We start from the raw sequence: 18,387 nt of genomic DNA on the forward strand, positions 1-18,387 counted from the left end.
TGTAAAGTCGGAAAAGTCGTCTGCATTGGTGAGTGCCATGTTTGGGGAGCGTTTCGTAGTTTGCGCAGTGCAATGGAGACGCGGAAACGTGTTGTGGCCCAGTCTTTTGCAGTTGGACGACAAGAGTGGTACACAGTAGTAAAGTGCGAGGCAGTGAGTTGGCATGAACAGTCGAGTGCACAATGGGGCTTCAGATGTGCGAACACGGGAAGGTTGCAGCCCCTCGCTGCCTGCAGACACCGAGCAGCCACACTAGGTGGGCGGCCTAAGCCGTAGGCGAAATGTGCTCACTCGCTTGGGCGCGACGTCAAGCTCTAAATAAGGCTGTCACTAGCGTGAGCGTCGTGTAAAGTCGGAAAAGTCGTCTGCATTGGTGAGTGCCATGTTTGGGGAGCGTTTCGTAGTTTGCGCAGTGCAATGGAGACGCGGAAACGTGTTGTGGCCCAGTCTTTTGCAGTTGGACGACAAGAGTGGTACACAGTAGTAAAGTGCGAGGCAGTGAGTTGGCATGAACAGTCGAGTGCACAATGGGGCTTCAGATGTGCTTGTTACCTGAGGCGCGGTGTGATTGCCGACAAGGAGTGAAAACGGAGCAATTTGTGACTGTCCTTTCGAGAAATGGCTCTGAGCACTATGGGTCTCAACTGCTGTGGTCATCAGTCGACAGTCCTTTCAATTTAAGACGTTAAATACAGACGGAATTTGTAGTCGTAACACCAGAACATCGAAACTACTTGGAACTCATGTGTATATGAACGTGACCACGCCTTTGTACACTGGTCCCTTCACCCCTACAAACCAACCAACCATCAGGTCCGTGCACTTCAGAGTAGCAAAGAAAGGAAAACAGCGCAGCTCTGTTGCGCTTGGGGGCGTAGCTCAGTTGGTAGAGCGTTCGCTTTGCATGTGAAAGGTCCCGGGTTCAAGCCCCGGCGCCTCCATGTTTTGTGGACAGTGCATGGTAAGTGTTGGTCGCGGCGAGCCTAAAGACACGCAAGATGTTGCAAAGCCAGCGTCACAGACTCATATGATGTATACTGACGTAAGGAGAGCAAGACGTAAATGTGAGGACCGGCTGTTGTCGAGGTGTCATCGACTGCAAATCTGTCTTAGGTATAACGGCCTAACCTCAATGAAGTCTAGAGAGTGGACAACACGTCCGTCTTACTCAGAGTGGTGGCCGAACGCTATTTTCGACGTTGTGCGTGCCACTTTAATTTTGGCCAACTACGATTCGATACAGAATGCAGAAAACCTGAAAGACACCCTCGCGGCCACATTGAGAGTAGTGTTTGTCTGCGGAATAATGAGAGTGCAAGGGTCTGTGGTATTGATATGGTTGTATGTAGCACTATTTGTCATCAGGGGGCGTAGCTCAGATGGTAGAGCGCTCGCTTAGCATGCGAGAGGTACTGGGATCGATACCCAGCGCCTCCAGAATTTTTAACACACCAACATGTCCACACTGCCATGCAAGTGGAATAATTCACAGCCAGCGAATGTGTCAAGGCAGATACGAGCGAACGATTAGCAGCCACAATTGGCAAGCGTACTGTTACGCGCAAGAAGCACCCTCCTCCCACCGCTACACTGAATTTAGAAACAGTACAAGTCCTCCCTTAAGATTCTCAAACCTATGTCGGAAAGATCTGCCTTGCGCCGAGTTCACAAAAATCCCACTGCACATTCCCATTCTTTACGTGCAGTCGGCTGCTACTGGTGTTGCTAGTTGTGACTGCTGATGACAGATGCCGTAGCAATCAATTCATGGAGTGAGTTGTATGTTTTGCGATACTCTGTCTCTGACAAGCAAGCAGAGGTGACATAGGCGCGAACACGGGAAGGTTGCAGCCCCTCGCTGCCTGCAGACACCGAGCAGCCACACTAGGTGGGCGGCCTAAGCCGTAGGCGAAATGTGCTCACTCGCTTGGGCGCGACGTCAAGCTCTAAATAAGGCTGTCACTAGCGTGAGCGTCGTGTAAAGTCGGAAAAGTCGTCTGCATTGGTGAGTGCCATGTTTGGGGAGCGTTTCGTAGTTTGCGCAGTGCAATGGAGACGCCGAAACGTGTTGTGGCCCAGTCTTTTGCAGTTGGACGACAAGAGTGGTACACAGTAGTAAAGTGCGAGGCAGTGAGTTGGCATGAACAGTCGAGTGCACAATGGGGCTTCAGATGTGCTTGTTACCTGAGGCGCGGTGTGATTGCCGACAAGGAGTGAAAACGGAGCAATTTGTGACTGTCCTTTCGAGAAATGGCTCTGAGCACTATGGGTCTCAACTGCTGTGGTCATCAGTCGACAGTCCTTTCAATTTAAGACGTTAAATACAGACGGAATTTGTAGTCGTAACACCAGAACATCGAAACTACTTGGAACTCATGTGTATATGAACGTGACCACGCCTTTGTACACTGGTCCCTTCACCCCTACAAACCAACCAACCATCATGTCCGTGCACTTCAGAGTAGCAAAGAAAGGAAAACAGCGCAGCTCTGTTGCGCTTGGGGGCGTAGCTCAGTTGGTAGAGCGTTCGCTTTGCATGTGAAAGGTCCCGGGTTCAAGCCCCGGCGCCTCCATGTTTTGTGGACAGTGCATGGTAAGTGTTGGTCGCGGCGAGCCTAAAGACACGCAAGATGTTGCAAAGCCAGCGTCACAGACTCATATGATGTATACTGACGTAAGGAGAGCAAGACGTAAATGTGAGGACCGGCTGTTGTCGAGGTGTCATCGACTGCAAATCTGTCTTAGGTATAACGGCCTAACCTCAATGAAGTCTAGAGAGTGGACAACACGTCCGTCTTACTCAGAGTGGTGGCCGAACGCTATTTTCGACGTTGTGCGTGCCACTTTAATTTTGGCCAACTACGATTCGATACAGAATGCAGAAAACCTGAAAGACACCCTCGCGGCCACATTGAGAGTAGTGTTTGTCTGCGGAATAATGAGAGTGCAAGGGTCTGTGGTATTGATATGGTTGTATGTAGCACTATTTGTCATCAGGGGGCGTAGCTCAGATGGTAGAGCGCTCGCTTAGCATGCGAGAGGTACTGGGATCGATACCCAGCGCCTCCAGAATTTTTAACACACCAACATGTCCACACTGCCATGCAAGTGGAATAATTCACAGCCAGCGAATGTGTCAAGGCAGATACGAGCGAACGATTAGCAGCCACAATTGGCAAGCGTACTGTTACGCGCAAGAAGCACCCTCCTCCCACCGCTACACTGAATTTAGAAACAGTACAAGTCCTCCCTTAAGATTCTCAAACCTATGTCGGAAAGATCTGCCTTGCGCCGAGTTCACAAAAATCCCACTGCACATTCCCATTCTTTACGTGCAGTCGGCTGCTACTGGTGTTGCTAGTTGTGACTGCTGATGACAGATGCCGTAGCAATCAATTCATGGAGTGAGTTGTATGTTTTGCGATACTCTGTCTCTGACAAGCAAGCAGAGGTGACATAGGCGCGAACACGGGAAGGTTGCAGCCCCTCGCTGCCTGCAGACACCGAGCAGCCACACTAGGTGGGCGGCCTAAGCCGTAGGCGAAATGTGCTCACTCGCTTGGGCGCGACGTCAAGCTCTAAATAAGGCTGTCACTAGCGTGAGCGTCGTGTAAAGTCGGAAAAGTCGTCTGCATTGGTGAGTGCCATGTTTGGGGAGCGTTTCGTAGTTTGCGCAGTGCAATGGAGACGCGGAAACGTGTTGTGGCCCAGTCTTTTGCAGTTGGACGACAAGAGTGGTACACAGTAGTAAAGTGCGAGGCAGTGAGTTGGCATGAACAGTCGAGTGCACAATGGGGCTTCAGATGTGCTTGTTACCTGAGGCGCGGTGTGATTGCCGACAAGGAGTGAAAACGGAGCAATTTGTGACTGTCCTTTCGAGAAATGGCTCTGAGCACTATGGGTCTCAACTGCTGTGGTCATCAGTCGACAGTCCTTTCAATTTAAGACGTTAAATACAGACGGAATTTGTAGTCGTAACACCAGAACATCGAAACTACTTGGAACTCATGTGTATATGAACGTGACCACGCCTTTGTACACTGGTCCCTTCACCCCTACAAACCAACCAACCATCAGGTCCGTGCACTTCAGAGTAGCAAAGAAAGGAAAACAGCGCAGCTCTGTTGCGCTTGGGGGCGTAGCTCAGTTGGTAGAGCGTTCGCTTTGCATGTGAAAGGTCCCGGGTTCAAGCCCCGGCGCCTCCATGTTTTGTGGACAGTGCATGGTAAGTGTTGGTCGCGGCGAGCCTAAAGACACGCAAGATGTTGCAAAGCCAGCGTCACAGACTCATATGATGTATACTGACGTAAGGAGAGCAAGACGTAAATGTGAGGACCGGCTGTTGTCGAGGTGTCATCGACTGCAAATCTGTCTTAGGTATAACGGCCTAACCTCAATGAAGTCTAGAGAGTGGACAACACGTCCGTCTTACTCAGAGTGGTGGCCGAACGCTATTTTCGACGTTGTGCGTGCCACTTTAATTTTGGCCAACTACGATTCGATACAGAATGCAGAAAACCTGAAAGACACCCTCGCGGCCACATTGAGAGTAGTGTTTGTCTGCGGAATAATGAGAGTGCAAGGGTCTGTGGTATTGATATGGTTGTATGTAGCACTATTTGTCATCAGGGGGCGTAGCTCAGATGGTAGAGCGCTCGCTTAGCATGCGAGAGGTACTGGGATCGATACCCAGCGCCTCCAGAATTTTTAACACACCAACATGTCCACACTGCCATGCAAGTGGAATAATTCACAGCCAGCGAATGTGTCAAGGCAGATACGAGCGAACGATTAGCAGCCACAATTGGCAAGCGTACTGTTACGCGCAAGAAGCACCCTCCTCCCACCGCTACACTGAATTTAGAAACAGTACAAGTCCTCCCTTAAGATTCTCAAACCTATGTCGGAAAGATCTGCCTTGCGCCGAGTTCACAAAAATCCCACTGCACATTCCCATTCTTTACGTGCAGTCGGCTGCTACTGGTGTTGCTAGTTGTGACTGCTGATGACAGATGCCGTAGCAATCAATTCATGGAGTGAGTTGTATGTTTTGCGATACTCTGTCTCTGACAAGCAAGCAGAGGTGACATAGGCGCGAACACGGGAAGGTTGCAGCCCCTCGCTGCCTGCAGACACCGAGCAGCCACACTAGGTGGGCGGCCTAAGCCGTAGGCGAAATGTGCTCACTCGCTTGGGCGCGACGTCAAGCTCTAAATAAGGCTGTCACTAGCGTGAGCGTTGCGTGAGCGTCGTGTAAAGTCGGAAAAGTCGTCTGCATTGGTGAGTGCCATGTTTGGGGAGCGTTTCGTAGTTTGCGCAGTGCAATGGAGACGCGGAAACGTGTTGTGGCCCAGTCTTTTGCAGTTGGACGACAAGAGTGATACACAGTAGTAAAGTGCGAGGCAGTGAGTTGGCATGAACAGTCGAGTGCACAATGGGGCTTCAGATGTGCGAACACGGGAAGGTTGCAGCCCCTCGCTGCCTGCAGACACCGAGCAGCCACACTAGGTGGGCGGCCTAAGCCGTAGGCGAAATGTGCTCACTCGCTTGGGCGCGACGTCAAGCTCTAAATAAGGCTGTCACTAGCGTGAGCGTCGTGTAAAGTCGGAAAAGTCGTCTGCATTGGTGAGTGCCATGTTTGGGGAGCGTTTCGTAGTTTGCGCAGTGCAATGGAGACGCGGAAACGTGTTGTGGCCCAGTCTTTTGCAGTTGGACGACAAGAGTGGTACACAGTAGTAAAGTGCGAGGCAGTGAGTTGGCATGAACAGTCGAGTGCACAATGGGGCTTCAGATGTGCTTGTTACCTGAGGCGCGGTGTGATTGCCGACAAGGAGTGAAAACGGAGCAATTTGTGACTGTCCTTTCGAGAAATGGCTCTGAGCACTATGGGTCTCAACTGCTGTGGTCATCAGTCGACAGTCCTTTCAATTTAAGACGTTAAATACAGACGGAATTTGTAGTCGTAACACCAGAACATCGAAACTACTTGGAACTCATGTGTATATGAACGTGACCACGCCTTTGTACACTGGTCCCTTCACCCCTACAAACCAACCAACCATCAGGTCCGTGCACTTCAGAGTAGCAAAGAAAGGAAAACAGCGCAGCTCTGTTGCGCTTGGGGGCGTAGCTCAGTTGGTAGAGCGTTCGCTTTGCATGTGAAAGGTCCCGGGTTCAAGCCCCGGCGCCTCCATGTTTTGTGGACAGTGCATGGTAAGTGTTGGTCGCGGCGAGCCTAAAGACACGCAAGATGTTGCAAAGCCAGCGTCACAGACTCATATGATGTATACTGACGTAAGGAGAGCAAGACGTAAATGTGAGGACCGGCTGTTGTCGAGGTGTCATCGACTGCAAATCTGTCTTAGGTATAACGGCCTAACCTCAATGAAGTCTAGAGAGTGGACAACACGTCCGTCTTACTCAGAGTGGTGGCCGAACGCTATTTTCGACGTTGTGCGTGCCACTTTAATTTTGGCCAACTACGATTCGATACAGAATGCAGAAAACCTGAAAGACACCCTCGCGGCCACATTGAGAGTAGTGTTTGTCTGCGGAATAATGAGAGTGCAAGGGTCTGTGGTATTGATATGGTTGTATGTAGCACTATTTGTCATCAGGGGGCGTAGCTCAGATGGTAGAGCGCTCGCTTAGCATGCGAGAGGTACTGGGATCGATACCCAGCGCCTCCAGAATTTTTAACACACCAACATGTCCACACTGCCATGCAAGTGGAATAATTCACAGCCAGCGAATGTGTCAAGGCAGATACGAGCGAACGATTAGCAGCCACAATTGGCAAGCGTACTGTTACGCGCAAGAAGCACCCTCCTCCCACCGCTACACTGAATTTAGAAACAGTACAAGTCCTCCCTTAAGATTCTCAAACCTATGTCGGAAAGATCTGCCTTGCGCCGAGTTCACAAAAATCCCACTGCACATTCCCATTCTTTACGTGCAGTCGGCTGCTACTGGTGTTGCTAGTTGTGACTGCTGATGACAGATGCCGTAGCAATCAATTCATGGAGTGAGTTGTATGTTTTGCGATACTCTGTCTCTGACAAGCAAGCAGAGGTGACATAGGCGCGAACACGGGAAGGTTGCAGCCCCTCGCTGCCTGCAGACACCGAGCAGCCACACTAGGTGGGCGGCCTAAGCCGTAGGCGAAATGTGCTCACTCGCTTGGGCGCGACGTCAAGCTCTAAATAAGGCTGTCACTAGCGTGAGCGTCGTGTAAAGTCGGAAAAGTCGTCTGCATTGGTGAGTGCCATGTTTGGGGAGCGTTTCGTAGTTTGCGCAGTGCAATGGAGACGCCGAAACGTGTTGTGGCCCAGTCTTTTGCAGTTGGACGACAAGAGTGGTACACAGTAGTAAAGTGCGAGGCAGTGAGTTGGCATGAACAGTCGAGTGCACAATGGGGCTTCAGATGTGCTTGTTACCTGAGGCGCGGTGTGATTGCCGACAAGGAGTGAAAACGGAGCAATTTGTGACTGTCCTTTCGAGAAATGGCTCTGAGCACTATGGGTCTCAACTGCTGTGGTCATCAGTCGACAGTCCTTTCAATTTAAGACGTTAAATACAGACGGAATTTGTAGTCGTAACACCAGAACATCGAAACTACTTGGAACTCATGTGTATATGAACGTGACCACGCCTTTGTACACTGGTCCCTTCACCCCTACAAACCAACCAACCATCATGTCCGTGCACTTCAGAGTAGCAAAGAAAGGAAAACAGCGCAGCTCTGTTGCGCTTGGGGGCGTAGCTCAGTTGGTAGAGCGTTCGCTTTGCATGTGAAAGGTCCCGGGTTCAAGCCCCGGCGCCTCCATGTTTTGTGGACAGTGCATGGTAAGTGTTGGTCGCGGCGAGCCTAAAGACACGCAAGATGTTGCAAAGCCAGCGTCACAGACTCATATGATGTATACTGACGTAAGGAGAGCAAGACGTAAATGTGAGGACCGGCTGTTGTCGAGGTGTCATCGACTGCAAATCTGTCTTAGGTATAACGGCCTAACCTCAATGAAGTCTAGAGAGTGGACAACACGTCCGTCTTACTCAGAGTGGTGGCCGAACGCTATTTTCGACGTTGTGCGTGCCACTTTAATTTTGGCCAACTACGATTCGATACAGAATGCAGAAAACCTGAAAGACACCCTCGCGGCCACATTGAGAGTAGTGTTTGTCTGCGGAATAATGAGAGTGCAAGGGTCTGTGGTATTGATATGGTTGTATGTAGCACTATTTGTCATCAGGGGGCGTAGCTCAGATGGTAGAGCGCTCGCTTAGCATGCGAGAGGTACTGGGATCGATACCCAGCGCCTCCAGAATTTTTAACACACCAACATGTCCACACTGCCATGCAAGTGGAATAATTCACAGCCAGCGAATGTGTCAAGGCAGATACGAGCGAACGATTAGCAGCCACAATTGGCAAGCGTACTGTTACGCGCAAGAAGCACCCTCCTCCCACCGCTACACTGAATTTAGAAACAGTACAAGTCCTCCCTTAAGATTCTCAAACCTATGTCGGAAAGATCTGCCTTGCGCCGAGTTCACAAAAATCCCACTGCACATTCCCATTCTTTACGTGCAGTCGGCTGCTACTGGTGTTGCTAGTTGTGACTGCTGATGACAGATGCCGTAGCAATCAATTCATGGAGTGAGTTGTATGTTTTGCGATACTCTGTCTCTGACAAGCAAGCAGAGGTGACATAGGCGCGAACACGGGAAGGTTGCAGCCCCTCGCTGCCTGCAGACACCGAGCAGCCACACTAGGTGGGCGGCCTAAGCCGTAGGCGAAATGTGCTCACTCGCTTGGGCGCGACGTCAAGCTCTAAATAAGGCTGTCACTAGCGTGAGCGTTGCGTGAGCGTCGTGTAAAGTCGGAAAAGTCGTCTGCATTGGTGAGTGCCATGTTTGGGGAGCGTTTCGTAGTTTGCGCAGTGCAATGGAGACGCGGAAACGTGTTGTGGCCCAGTCTTTTGCAGTTGGACGACAAGAGTGATACACAGTAGTAAAGTGCGAGGCAGTGAGTTGGCATGAACAGTCGAGTGCACAATGGGGCTTCAGATGTGCGAACACGGGAAGGTTGCAGCCCCTCGCTGCCTGCAGACACCGAGCAGCCACACTAGGTGGGCGGCCTAAGCCGTAGGCGAAATGTGCTCACTCGCTTGGGCGCGACGTCAAGCTCTAAATAAGGCTGTCACTAGCGTGAGCGTCGTGTAAAGTCGGAAAAGTCGTCTGCATTGGTGAGTGCCATGTTTGGGGAGCGTTTCGTAGTTTGCGCAGTGCAATGGAGACGCGGAAACGTGTTGTGGCCCAGTCTTTTGCAGTTGGACGACAAGAGTGGTACACAGTAGTAAAGTGCGAGGCAGTGAGTTGGCATGAACAGTCGAGTGCACAATGGGGCTTCAGATGTGCTTGTTACCTGAGGCGCGGTGTGATTGCCGACAAGGAGTGAAAACGGAGCAATTTGTGACTGTCCTTTCGAGAAATGGCTCTGAGCACTATGGGTCTCAACTGCTGTGGTCATCAGTCGACAGTCCTTTCAATTTAAGACGTTAAATACAGACGGAATTTGTAGTCGTAACACCAGAACATCGAAACTACTTGGAACTCATGTGTATATGAACGTGACCACGCCTTTGTACACTGGTCCCTTCACCCCTACAAACCAACCAACCATCAGGTCCGTGCACTTCAGAGTAGCAAAGAAAGGAAAACAGCGCAGCTCTGTTGCGCTTGGGGGCGTAGCTCAGTTGGTAGAGCGTTCGCTTTGCATGTGAAAGGTCCCGGGTTCAAGCCCCGGCGCCTCCATGTTTTGTGGACAGTGCATGGTAAGTGTTGGTCGCGGCGAGCCTAAAGACACGCAAGATGTTGCAAAGCCAGCGTCACAGACTCATATGATGTATACTGACGTAAGGAGAGCAAGACGTAAATGTGAGGACCGGCTGTTGTCGAGGTGTCATCGACTGCAAATCTGTCTTAGGTATAACGGCCTAACCTCAATGAAGTCTAGAGAGTGGACAACACGTCCGTCTTACTCAGAGTGGTGGCCGAACGCTATTTTCGACGTTGTGCGTGCCACTTTAATTTTGGCCAACTACGATTCGATACAGAATGCAGAAAACCTGAAAGACACCCTCGCGGCCACATTGAGAGTAGTGTTTGTCTGCGGAATAATGAGAGTGCAAGGGTCTGTGGTATTGATATGGTTGTATGTAGCACTATTTGTCATCAGGGGGCGTAGCTCAGATGGTAGAGCGCTCGCTTAGCATGCGAGAGGTACTGGGATCGATACCCAGCGCCTCCAGAATTTTTAACACACCAACATGTCCACACTGCCATGCAAGTGGAATAATTCACAGCCAGCGAATGTGTCAAGGCAGATACGAGCGAACGATTAGCAGCCACAATTGGCAAGCGTACTGTTACGCGCAAGAAGCACCCTCCTCCCACCGCTACACTGAATTTAGAAACAGTACAAGTCCTCCCTTAAGATTCTCAAACCTATGTCGGAAAGATCTGCCTTGCGCCGAGTTCACAAAAATCCCACTGCACATTCCCATTCTTTACGTGCAGTCGGCTGCTACTGGTGTTGCTAGTTGTGACTGCTGATGACAGATGCCGTAGCAATCAATTCATGGAGTGAGTTGTATGTTTTGCGATACTCTGTCTCTGACAAGCAAGCAGAGGTGACATAGGCGCGAACACGGGAAGGTTGCAGCCCCTCGCTGCCTGCAGACACCGAGCAGCCACACTAGGTGGGCGGCCTAAGCCGTAGGCGAAATGTGCTCACTCGCTTGGGCGCGACGTCAAGCTCTAAATAAGGCTGTCACTAGCGTGAGCGTCGTGTAAAGTCGGAAAAGTCGTCTGCATTGGTGAGTGCCATGTTTGGGGAGCGTTTCGTAGTTTGCGCAGTGCAATGGAGACGCCGAAACGTGTTGTGGCCCAGTCTTTTGCAGTTGGACGACAAGAGTGGTACACAGTAGTAAAGTGCGAGGCAGTGAGTTGGCATGAACAGTCGAGTGCACAATGGGGCTTCAGATGTGCTTGTTACCTGAGGCGCGGTGTGATTGCCGACAAGGAGTGAAAACGGAGCAATTTGTGACTGTCCTTTCGAGAAATGGCTCTGAGCACTATGGGTCTCAACTGCTGTGGTCATCAGTCGACAGTCCTTTCAATTTAAGACGTTAAATACAGACGGAATTTGTAGTCGTAACACCAGAACATCGAAACTACTTGGAACTCATGTGTATATGAACGTGACCACGCCTTTGTACACTGGTCCCTTCACCCCTACAAACCAACCAACCATCAGGTCCGTGCACTTCAGAGTAGCAAAGAAAGGAAAACAGCGCAGCTCTGTTGCGCTTGGGGGCGTAGCTCAGTTGGTAGAGCGTTCGCTTTGCATGTGAAAGGTCCCGGGTTCAAGCCCCGGCGCCTCCATGTTTTGTGGACAGTGCATGGTAAGTGTTGGTCGCGGCGAGCCTAAAGACACGCAAGATGTTGCAAAGCCAGCGTCACAGACTCATATGATGTATACTGACGTAAGGAGAGCAAGACGTAAATGTGAGGACCGGCTGTTGTCGAGGTGTCATCGACTGCAAATCTGTCTTAGGTATAACGGCCTAACCTCAATGAAGTCTAGAGAGTGGACAACACGTCCGTCTTACTCAGAGTGGTGGCCGAACGCTATTTTCGACGTTGTGCGTGCCACTTTAATTTTGGCCAACTACGATTCGATACAGAATGCAGAAAACCTGAAAGACACCCTCGCGGCCACATTGAGAGTAGTGTTTGTCTGCGGAATAATGAGAGTGCAAGGGTCTGTGGTATTGATATGGTTGTATGTAGCACTATTTGTCATCAGGGGGCGTAGCTCAGATGGTAGAGCGCTCGCTTAGCATGCGAGAGGTACTGGGATCGATACCCAGCGCCTCCAGAATTTTTAACACACCAACATGTCCACACTGCCATGCAAGTGGAATAATTCACAGCCAGCGAATGTGTCAAGGCAGATACGAGCGAACGATTAGCAGCCACAATTGGCAAGCGTACTGTTACGCGCAAGAAGCACCCTCCTCCCACCGCTACACTGAATTTAGAAACAGTACAAGTCCTCCCTTAAGATTCTCAAACCTATGTCGGAAAGATCTGCCTTGCGCCGAGTTCACAAAAATCCCACTGCACATTCCCATTCTTTACGTGCAGTCGGCTGCTACTGGTGTTGCTAGTTGTGACTGCTGATGACAGATGCCGTAGCAATCAATTCATGGAGTGAGTTGTATGTTTTGCGATACTCTGTCTCTGACAAGCAAGCAGAGGTGACATAGGCGCGAACACGGGAAGGTTGCAGCCCCTCGCTGCCTGCAGACACCGAGCAGCCACACTAGGTGGGCGGCCTAAGCCGTAGGCGAAATGTGCTCACTCGCTTGGGCGCGACGTCAAGCTCTAAATAAGGCTGTCACTAGCGTGAGCGTCGTGTAAAGTCGGAAAAGTCGTCTGCATTGGTGAGTGCCATGTTTGGGGAGCGTTTCGTAGTTTGCGCAGTGCAATGGAGACGCGGAAACGTGTTGTGGCCCAGTCTTTTGCAGTTGGACGACAAGAGTGGTACACAGTAGTAAAGTGCGAGGCAGTGAGTTGGCATGAACAGTCGAGTGCACAATGGGGCTTCAGATGTGCTTGTTACCTGAGGCGCGGTGTGATTGCCGACAAGGAGTGAAAACGGAGCAATTTGTGACTGTCCTTTCGAGAAATGGCTCTGAGCACTATGGGTCTCAACTGCTGTGGTCATCAGTCGACAGTCCTTTCAATTTAAGACGTTAAATACAGACGGAATTTGTAGTCGTAACACCAGAACATCGAAACTACTTGGAACTCATGTGTATATGAACGTGACCACGCCTTTGTACACTGGTCCCTTCACCCCTACAAACCAACCAACCATCAGGTCCGTGCACTTCAGAGTAGCAAAGAAAGGAAAACAGCGCAGCTCTGTTGCGCTTGGGGGCGTAGCTCAGTTGGTAGAGCGTTCGCTTTGCATGTGAAAGGTCCCGGGTTCAAGCCCCGGCGCCTCCATGTTTTGTGGACAGTGCATGGTAAGTGTTGGTCGCGGCGAGCCTAAAGACACGCAAGATGTTGCAAAGCCAGCGTCACAGACTCATATGATGTATACTGACGTAAGGAGAGCAAGACGTAAATGTGAGGACCGGCTGTTGTCGAGGTGTCATCGACTGCAAATCTGTCTTAGGTATAACGGCCTAACCTCAATGAAGTCTAGAGAGTGGACAACACGTCCGTCTTACTCAGAGTGGTGGCCGAACGCTATTTTCGACGTTGTGCGTGCCACTTTAATTTTGGCCAACTACGATTCGATACAGAATGCAGAAAACCTGAAAGACACCCTCGCGGCCACATTGAGAGTAGTGTTTGTCTGCGGAATAATGAGAGTGCAAGGGTCTGTGGTATTGATATGGTTGTATGTAGCACTATTTGTCATCAGGGGGCGTAGCTCAGATGGTAGAGCGCTCGCTTAGCATGCGAGAGGTACTGGGATCGATACCCAGCGCCTCCAGAATTTTTAACACACCAACATGTCCACACTGCCATGCAAGTGGAATAATTCACAGCCAGCGAATGTGTCAAGGCAGATACGAGCGAACGATTAGCAGCCACAATTGGCAAGCGTACTGTTACGCGCAAGAAGCACCCTCCTCCCACCGCTACACTGAATTTAGAAACAGTACAAGTCCTCCCTTAAGATTCTCAAACCTATGTCGGAAAGATCTGCCTTGCGCCGAGTTCACAAAAATCCCACTGCACATTCCCATTCTTTACGTGCAGTCGGCTGCTACTGGTGTTGCTAGTTGTGACTGCTGATGACAGATGCCGTAGCAATCAATTCATGGAGTGAGTTGTATGTTTTGCGATACTCTGTCTCTGACAAGCAAGCAGAGGTGACATAGGCGCGAACACGGGAAGGTTGCAGCCCCTCGCTGCCTGCAGACACCGAGCAGCCACACTAGGTGGGCGGCCTAAGCCGTAGGCGAAATGTGCTCACTCGCTTGGGCGCGACGTCAAGCTCTAAATAAGGCTGTCACTAGCGTGAGCGTCGTGTAAAGTCGGAAAAGTCGTCTGCATTGGTGAGTGCCATGTTTGGGGAGCGTTTCGTAGTTTGCGCAGTGCAATGGAGACGCGGAAACGTGTTGTGGCCCAGTCTTTTGCAGTTGGACGACAAGAGTGGTACACAGTAGTAAAGTGCGAGGCAGTGAGTTGGCATGAACAGTCGAGTGCACAATGGGGCTTCAGATGTGCTTGTTACCTGAGGCGCGGTGTGATTGCCGACAAGGAGTGAAAACGGAGCAATTTGTGACTGTCCTTTCGAGAAATGGCTCTGAGCACTATGGGTCTCAACTGCTGTGGTCATCAGTCGACAGTCCTTTCAATTTAAGACGTTAAATACAGACGGAATTTGTAGTCGTAACACCAGAACATCGAAACTACTTGGAACTCATGTGTATATGAACGTGACCACGCCTTTGTACACTGGTCCCTTCACCCCTACAAACCAACCAACCATCAGGTCCGTGCACTTCAGAGTAGCAAAGAAAGGAAAACAGCGCAGCTCTGTTGCGCTTGGGGGCGTAGCTCAGTTGGTAGAGCGTTCGCTTTGCATGTGAAAGGTCCCGGGTTCAAGCCCCGGCGCCTCCATGTTTTGTGGACAGTGCATGGTAAGTGTTGGTCGCGGCGAGCCTAAAGACACGCAAGATGTTGCAAAGCCAGCGTCACAGACTCATATGATGTATACTGACGTAAGGAGAGCAAGACGTAAATGTGAGGACCGGCTGTTGTCGAGGTGTCATCGACTGCAAATCTGTCTTAGGTATAACGGCCTAACCTCAATGAAGTCTAGAGAGTGGACAACACGTCCGTCTTACTCAGAGTGGTGGCCGAACGCTATTTTCGACGTTGTGCGTGCCACTTTAATTTTGGCCAACTACGATTCGATACAGAATGCAGAAAACCTGAAAGACACCCTCGCGGCCACATTGAGAGTAGTGTTTGTCTGCGGAATAATGAGAGTGCAAGGGTCTGTGGTATTGATATGGTTGTATGTAGCACTATTTGTCATCAGGGGGCGTAGCTCAGATGGTAGAGCGCTCGCTTAGCATGCGAGAGGTACTGGGATCGATACCCAGCGCCTCCAGAATTTTTAACACACCAACATGTCCACACTGCCATGCAAGTGGAATAATTCACAGCCAGCGAATGTGTCAAGGCAGATACGAGCGAACGATTAGCAGCCACAATTGGCAAGCGTACTGTTACGCGCAAGAAGCACCCTCCTCCCACCGCTACACTGAATTTAGAAACAGTACAAGTCCTCCCTTAAGATTCTCAAACCTATGTCGGAAAGATCTGCCTTGCGCCGAGTTCACAAAAATCCCACTGCACATTCCCATTCTTTACGTGCAGTCGGCTGCTACTGGTGTTGCTAGTTGTGACTGCTGATGACAGATGCCGTAGCAATCAATTCATGGAGTGAGTTGTATGTTTTGCGATACTCTGTCTCTGACAAGCAAGCAGAGGTGACATAGGCGCGAACACGGGAAGGTTGCAGCCCCTCGCTGCCTGCAGACACCGAGCAGCCACACTAGGTGGGCGGCCTAAGCCGTAGGCGAAATGTGCTCACTCGCTTGGGCGCGACGTCAAGCTCTAAATAAGGCTGTCACTAGCGTGAGCGTCGTGTAAAGTCGGAAAAGTCGTCTGCATTGGTGAGTGCCATGTTTGGGGAGCGTTTCGTAGTTTGCGCAGTGCAATGGAGACGCGGAAACGTGTTGTGGCCCAGTCTTTTGCAGTTGGACGACAAGAGTGGTACACAGTAGTAAAGTGCGAGGCAGTGAGTTGGCATGAACAGTCGAGTGCACAATGGGGCTTCAGATGTGCTTGTTACCTGAGGCGCGGTGTGATTGCCGACAAGGAGTGAAAACGGAGCAATTTGTGACTGTCCTTTCGAGAAATGGCTCTGAGCACTATGGGTCTCAACTGCTGTGGTCATCAGTCGACAGTCCTTTCAATTTAAGACGTTAAATACAGACGGAATTTGTAGTCGTAACACCAGAACATCGAAACTACTTGGAACTCATGTGTATATGAACGTGACCACGCCTTTGTACACTGGTCCCTTCACCCCTACAAACCAACCAACCATCAGGTCCGTGCACTTCAGAGTAGCAAAGAAAGGAAAACAGCGCAGCTCTGTTGCGCTTGGGGGCGTAGCTCAGTTGGTAGAGCGTTCGCTTTGCATGTGAAAGGTCCCGGGTTCAAGCCCCGGCGCCTCCATGTTTTGTGGACAGTGCATGGTAAGTGTTGGTCGCGGCGAGCCTAAAGACACGCAAGATGTTGCAAAGCCAGCGTCACAGACTCATATGATGTATACTGACGTAAGGAGAGCAAGACGTAAATGTGAGGACCGGCTGTTGTCGAGGTGTCATCGACTGCAAATCTGTCTTAGGTATAACGGCCTAACCTCAATGAAGTCTAGAGAGTGGACAACACGTCCGTCTTACTCAGAGTGGTGGCCGAACGCTATTTTCGACGTTGTGCGTGCCACTTTAATTTTGGCCAACTACGATTCGATACAGAATGCAGAAAACCTGAAAGACACCCTCGCGGCCACATTGAGAGTAGTGTTTGTCTGCGGAATAATGAGAGTGCAAGGGTCTGTGGTATTGATATGGTTGTATGTAGCACTATTTGTCATCAGGGGGCGTAGCTCAGATGGTAGAGCGCTCGCTTAGCATGCGAGAGGTACTGGGATCGATACCCAGCGCCTCCAGAATTTTTAACACACCAACATGTCCACACTGCCATGCAAGTGGAATAATTCACAGCCAGCGAATGTGTCAAGGCAGATACGAGCGAACGATTAGCAGCCACAATTGGCAAGCGTACTGTTACGCGCAAGAAGCACCCTCCTCCCACCGCTACACTGAATTTAGAAACAGTACAAGTCCTCCCTTAAGATTCTCAAACCTATGTCGGAAAGATCTGCCTTGCGCCGAGTTCACAAAAATCCCACTGCACATTCCCATTCTTTACGTGCAGTCGGCTGCTACTGGTGTTGCTAGTTGTGACTGCTGATGACAGATGCCGTAGCAATCAATTCATGGAGTGAGTTGTATGTTTTGCGATACTCTGTCTCTGACAAGCAAGCAGAGGTGACATAGGCGCGAACACGGGAAGGTTGCAGCCCCTCGCTGCCTGCAGACACCGAGCAGCCACACTAGGTGGGCGGCCTAAGCCGTAGGCGAAATGTGCTCACTCGCTTGGGCGCGACGTCAAGCTCTAAATAAGGCTGTCACTAGCGTGAGCGTCGTGTAAAGTCGGAAAAGTCGTCTGCATTGGTGAGTGCCATGTTTGGGGAGCGTTTCGTAGTTTGCGCAGTGCAATGGAGACGCGGAAACGTGTTGTGGCCCAGTCTTTTGCAGTTGGACGACAAGAGTGGTACACAGTAGTAAAGTGCGAGGCAGTGAGTTGGCATGAACAGTCGAGTGCACAATGGGGCTTCAGATGTGCTTGTTACCTGAGGCGCGGTGTGATTGCCGACAAGGAGTGAAAACGGAGCAATTTGTGACTGTCCTTTCGAGAAATGGCTCTGAGCACTATGGGTCTCAACTGCTGTGGTCATCAGTCGACAGTCCTTTCAATTTAAGACGTTAAATACAGACGGAATTTGTAGTCGTAACACCAGAACATCGAAACTACTTGGAACTCATGTGTATATGAACGTGACCACGTCTTTATACACTGGTCCCTTCACCCCTACAAACCAACCAACCATCAGGTCCGTGCACTTCAGAGTAGCAAAGAAAGGAAAACAGCGCAGCTCTGATGCGCTTGGGGGCGTAGCTCAGTTGGTAGAGCGTTCGCTTTGCATGTGAAAGGTCCCGGGTTCAAGCCCCGGCGCCTCCATGTTTTGTGGACAGTGCATGGTAAGTGTTGGTCGCGGCGAGCCTAAAGACACGCAAGATGTTGCAAAGCCAGCGTCACAGACTCATATGATGTATACTGACGTAAGGAGAGCAAGACGTAAATGTGAGGACCGGCTGTTGTCGAGGTGTCATCGACTGCAAATCTGTCTTAGGTATAACGGCCTAACCTCAATGAAGTCTAGAGAGTGGACAACACGTCCGTCTTACTCAGAGTGGTGGCCGAACGCTATTTTCGACGTTGTGCGTGCCACTTTAATTTTGGCCAACTACGATTCGATACAGAATGCAGAAAACCTGAAAGACACCCTCGCGGCCACATTGAGAGTAGTGTTTGTCTGCGGAATAATGAGAGTGCAAGGGTCTGTGGTATTGATATGGTTGTATGTAGCACTAT

At 50.6% G+C, this 18,387-nt stretch overlaps 21 non-coding genes across 21 annotated transcripts; all 21 read left to right on the plus strand.

Annotated features, from left to right (window-relative positions):
* The first annotated feature begins 868 nt into the window (after positions 1-868).
* Trnaa-ugc (transfer RNA alanine (anticodon UGC)) lies at positions 869-941 on the plus strand. Its single transcript has one exon. It is a non-coding gene; the product is annotated as a tRNA-Ala (tRNA).
* Positions 942-1,364: 423 nt separating this feature from the next.
* Trnaa-agc (transfer RNA alanine (anticodon AGC)) lies at positions 1,365-1,437 on the plus strand. Its single transcript has one exon. It is a non-coding gene; the product is annotated as a tRNA-Ala (tRNA).
* Positions 1,438-2,500: 1,063 nt separating this feature from the next.
* Trnaa-ugc (transfer RNA alanine (anticodon UGC)) lies at positions 2,501-2,573 on the plus strand. The gene has a single exon. It is a non-coding gene; the product is annotated as a tRNA-Ala (tRNA).
* Positions 2,574-2,996: 423 nt separating this feature from the next.
* On the plus strand, positions 2,997-3,069 carry Trnaa-agc (transfer RNA alanine (anticodon AGC)). Its single transcript has one exon. It is a non-coding gene; the product is annotated as a tRNA-Ala (tRNA).
* Positions 3,070-4,132: 1,063 nt separating this feature from the next.
* Trnaa-ugc (transfer RNA alanine (anticodon UGC)) lies at positions 4,133-4,205 on the plus strand. The gene has a single exon. It is a non-coding gene; the product is annotated as a tRNA-Ala (tRNA).
* A 423-nt stretch (positions 4,206-4,628) lies between these two features.
* On the plus strand, positions 4,629-4,701 carry Trnaa-agc (transfer RNA alanine (anticodon AGC)). The gene has a single exon. It is a non-coding gene; the product is annotated as a tRNA-Ala (tRNA).
* A 1,419-nt stretch (positions 4,702-6,120) lies between these two features.
* Positions 6,121-6,193, plus strand: Trnaa-ugc (transfer RNA alanine (anticodon UGC)). Its single transcript has one exon. It is a non-coding gene; the product is annotated as a tRNA-Ala (tRNA).
* Positions 6,194-6,616: 423 nt separating this feature from the next.
* Trnaa-agc (transfer RNA alanine (anticodon AGC)) lies at positions 6,617-6,689 on the plus strand. Its single transcript has one exon. It is a non-coding gene; the product is annotated as a tRNA-Ala (tRNA).
* Positions 6,690-7,752: 1,063 nt separating this feature from the next.
* Positions 7,753-7,825, plus strand: Trnaa-ugc (transfer RNA alanine (anticodon UGC)). The gene has a single exon. It is a non-coding gene; the product is annotated as a tRNA-Ala (tRNA).
* A 423-nt stretch (positions 7,826-8,248) lies between these two features.
* Trnaa-agc (transfer RNA alanine (anticodon AGC)) lies at positions 8,249-8,321 on the plus strand. Its single transcript has one exon. It is a non-coding gene; the product is annotated as a tRNA-Ala (tRNA).
* Positions 8,322-9,740: 1,419 nt separating this feature from the next.
* Trnaa-ugc (transfer RNA alanine (anticodon UGC)) lies at positions 9,741-9,813 on the plus strand. Its single transcript has one exon. It is a non-coding gene; the product is annotated as a tRNA-Ala (tRNA).
* Positions 9,814-10,236: 423 nt separating this feature from the next.
* Trnaa-agc (transfer RNA alanine (anticodon AGC)) lies at positions 10,237-10,309 on the plus strand. Its single transcript has one exon. It is a non-coding gene; the product is annotated as a tRNA-Ala (tRNA).
* A 1,063-nt stretch (positions 10,310-11,372) lies between these two features.
* Trnaa-ugc (transfer RNA alanine (anticodon UGC)) lies at positions 11,373-11,445 on the plus strand. The gene has a single exon. It is a non-coding gene; the product is annotated as a tRNA-Ala (tRNA).
* Positions 11,446-11,868: 423 nt separating this feature from the next.
* Positions 11,869-11,941, plus strand: Trnaa-agc (transfer RNA alanine (anticodon AGC)). The gene has a single exon. It is a non-coding gene; the product is annotated as a tRNA-Ala (tRNA).
* Positions 11,942-13,004: 1,063 nt separating this feature from the next.
* Trnaa-ugc (transfer RNA alanine (anticodon UGC)) lies at positions 13,005-13,077 on the plus strand. Its single transcript has one exon. It is a non-coding gene; the product is annotated as a tRNA-Ala (tRNA).
* Positions 13,078-13,500: 423 nt separating this feature from the next.
* Trnaa-agc (transfer RNA alanine (anticodon AGC)) lies at positions 13,501-13,573 on the plus strand. The gene has a single exon. It is a non-coding gene; the product is annotated as a tRNA-Ala (tRNA).
* A 1,063-nt stretch (positions 13,574-14,636) lies between these two features.
* Trnaa-ugc (transfer RNA alanine (anticodon UGC)) lies at positions 14,637-14,709 on the plus strand. The gene has a single exon. It is a non-coding gene; the product is annotated as a tRNA-Ala (tRNA).
* A 423-nt stretch (positions 14,710-15,132) lies between these two features.
* Positions 15,133-15,205, plus strand: Trnaa-agc (transfer RNA alanine (anticodon AGC)). The gene has a single exon. It is a non-coding gene; the product is annotated as a tRNA-Ala (tRNA).
* A 1,063-nt stretch (positions 15,206-16,268) lies between these two features.
* Positions 16,269-16,341, plus strand: Trnaa-ugc (transfer RNA alanine (anticodon UGC)). Its single transcript has one exon. It is a non-coding gene; the product is annotated as a tRNA-Ala (tRNA).
* A 423-nt stretch (positions 16,342-16,764) lies between these two features.
* Trnaa-agc (transfer RNA alanine (anticodon AGC)) lies at positions 16,765-16,837 on the plus strand. The gene has a single exon. It is a non-coding gene; the product is annotated as a tRNA-Ala (tRNA).
* A 1,063-nt stretch (positions 16,838-17,900) lies between these two features.
* Positions 17,901-17,973, plus strand: Trnaa-ugc (transfer RNA alanine (anticodon UGC)). The gene has a single exon. It is a non-coding gene; the product is annotated as a tRNA-Ala (tRNA).
* Positions 17,974-18,387: the final 414 nt, after the last annotated feature.

The sequence above is a fragment of the Schistocerca cancellata genome, chromosome 10, assembly GCF_023864275.1.
Source record: "Schistocerca cancellata isolate TAMUIC-IGC-003103 chromosome 10, iqSchCanc2.1, whole genome shotgun sequence".
Lineage (NCBI taxonomy): Eukaryota > Metazoa > Arthropoda > Insecta > Orthoptera > Acrididae > Schistocerca > Schistocerca cancellata.